The following is a 3002-nucleotide window of genomic DNA, read 5'->3' as shown; positions in this document are numbered from 1 at the left end:
GCTCTTTCCCAAACCATACCCTGGGGAAAGCATCTCGGGATCCAATCAAAACAACTCAGGGTAATAATGAAGACATTCAGGTGCAGAACCCACTCTCTGGAAAAAACAAACAGCAAAACCAAAAACCAAAGACCAAAAACCAAAAATCCGCCCCAAATCACAACCAACCTTCAAATAAACAAAAGCTCTATTGCCAGCTCCCCACCCTTACCTCACCTTGCCCCATGCCCATCCAATTGCTGGGAAGTGGGTGGAATGTTTTCTAGGTCAGGCTCTCTTTTGCTGGGCAGAAACTTCTCTCCTTTTTGCTGTCAGTATCTTCTGAGAACTTTCTAGTGTTGGACATAATAGTGAGCAGTTTACATGTTTTACTGACCCCCTTTGATCCTCTACATACCGTCATTGGCTCTGACGTGACCACCACCACTGCCTTCGTGACTTGAACACCTTGGTTTTTGTTTGAAAGTCTTTGGAACCAAGACTTTTTCTGCCTCTAACACATATGGACTTTTTCTCCATGTTTCTGAGTCGGGGATGGATTAGGAGGAGAGGAACTTAGGGGATCCTATAGAGATGGAGCTGCCAGGTAACTGGTCATATTTCTCAGGGGCCTCTCACGGTTAAGGAAAATCTTGGCCAGTTTCCTGTTTGAGGCTCCTAGTGTATTTTAAAAATAAAGAAATGCCAAGTTAGGATATTGAAAATTGTGGTATAGTTTACATGTTTAAATGTAATAAGGAAATATCTTTCAAATTTTTTTCTTAGAGTTTTTAATTCCAGTTAGTTAACTTATAAGGCATTGTATTAGTTTCAAGTGAACAATATTTCCATACATCATCTAGCGCTCATCATGATAAATGCTCTTCCTAATCCCCATCACCTTGTTAATCACCTCTCCATCTACCTCCTCACTGGTAACCATAAATTTGTTCTCTATAGCTAAGAGTCTGTTTCTTGGTTTGTCTCTCTCTCGTTTCCTGTTGCTTGTTTGTTTTGTTTCTTAAATTCCACATATAAGTGAAACCAATTGATATTTTTCTTTCTCTGACTGGCTTACTTTGCTTAGCACTCTACTCTCTAGCACCATCTATGTCATTGCAAATGGCAAGATTTCATTCTTTAATGGCTGAGGAATATTCCATTGTATATATATATACACCGCCTCTTCTTTATCCATTCATTAATGGATGGACACTTGGGCTGCTTCCACGTCTTGATTATTGTAGATAATGCTGCTATAAACATAGGGGTCCTTTTGAATTAGTGTTTTTGTATTCTTTGGGTAAAAACCCAGTAGTGCGATTGCTGGATCATAGGGTTGTTCTGTTTTTAACTTTTGGAAGAACCTTCACAGTGGCTGTGTCAGTGTGCATTCCCCATAATAGTGCTCAGGGGTTCCTTTCTCTCCACATCCTCATCAATACCTGTTGTTTCTTGTGTTTTTGACTTTAGCCATTCTGAGAGGTGTGAACTGATATCTCATGGTAGTTTTGATTTGCAATTCCTTGATGATGAGTAATGATGAACGTCTTTTCATGTATTTGTTGGCCATCTGGATGTCTTTGGAGAATGTCTGTTCATGTCTTCTGTCCATTTTTAATTGGATTGTTTTTTGGGTGTTGAATTTTATGTTTTTAAAGTATATTTTGGATACTAACCCTTTATCAGATATGTCATTTGCAAATATCTTCTCCGATTCTAAGGGTTGCCTTTTAGTTTGTTGATTGTTACCTTTGCTGTGCAGAAACTATTTTGATGTAGTCCAAATAGTTCATTTTTGCTTTTTATTTCCCTTATCTCAGAGGACCTATCAAGAAAAAAGTTGCTATGGCTGATGTCAAAGAGTTACTGCCTATGTTCTCTTCTAGAAGTGGTTTGCATCTTGCTGTCCAGTTTTCTCAATGCCATTTGTTGACGAGATAGTCCTTTTCCCATTGGATATTCTTTCCTGCTTTGTTGAAGATTAGTTAACCATATAGTTATGGATTCATTTCTAGGTTTTCTATTCTGTTCTGTTGACCCATGTGTCTGTTTTTGTGCCAGCACCATACTGTTTTGATCACCACAGCTTTGTAATATAGCTTGAAGTTTAGTAATAGTGATGCCTCCAGCTTTGCTTTTCTTTTTCAAGTTTCCTTTGTCTATTTGTGGTCATTTGTGGTTCCATACAAATTTTAGAATAGTATTTTAGAATTTTTATTTATTTATTTATTTATTTATTTATTTATTTTTTAAAATTTTTTCTCAGAGTAAACTTTATTACTTTTCCAGAAAATATATTCAGTAAATACAGTAATGCATCAATAAACGTGGCCTCATATGCCTTTGAAATGTTTTTATATGCCTTTGAAATCTTAAAGTAATCTTCAATGATGTTGATCAGGAAATTCTTTCATTGGTGGAATTACTTCTCCAGTCTCCAGAATTATATCACCTGGGAATATTCTGGGCTTTCTTTCAACAATGGCATATGGTTTTGCATTCATATGATATTTGATATAATAATGAACAATCCAGGCAGGTATAAGTACATGAGTAAAAGCAAAGATACTGTGTCGGTATACCTTGTAAATCACGTTCTTCCAGGGGGTCTGGTCCCGCAAAAACTTATTCCAAAATTTCTCCATAGGCCACACCCGCTGCGGAGGCAGCACCGGCTCCCGGGGGCTCAGCTCCTGGTCCTTTAGCCATCGCCTTCTCAGCTGTTGGAGCTGCTGCAGACGAAGCTTCTCGTCTGGCGTGTACCCCGCCATGTCGCCGCCGGCACCAAGTGTATTTTAGAATTTTTAGAATTTCTCTTTTTGTTGCTTCATTATTGGTGCATAGAAATGCCACATATTTCTCTATATTGATTTTGTATCCCATGACTTTGCCAGATTAATTTACCAATTCTAGCAGTTTTTGGTGGGGTCTTTCAGGCTTTCTATATACAGTATCATGTCATCTGCAAATAGTGAAAGTTTCTCTTTTTCCTTGACGATCTGAATGACTTTGATTTCTTT

At 37.9% G+C, this 3002-nt stretch overlaps 1 pseudogene; it reads right to left on the bottom strand.

Moving 5' to 3' along the window:
- Nucleotides 1-2237: 2237 nt before the first annotated feature.
- Nucleotides 2238-2766, bottom strand: LOC144287580 (NADH dehydrogenase [ubiquinone] 1 beta subcomplex subunit 6 pseudogene; annotated as a pseudogene).
- Between the last annotated feature and the right edge of the window lie 236 nt (nucleotides 2767-3002).

The sequence above is a fragment of the Canis aureus genome, chromosome 17 (assembly GCF_053574225.1).
Source record: "Canis aureus isolate CA01 chromosome 17, VMU_Caureus_v.1.0, whole genome shotgun sequence".
In the NCBI taxonomy this organism is placed as follows: Eukaryota; Metazoa; Chordata; class Mammalia; order Carnivora; family Canidae; genus Canis; species Canis aureus.
Note: the sequence above shows the minus strand (reverse complement) of the source record. Positions and strands in the feature narration are given on the sequence as shown.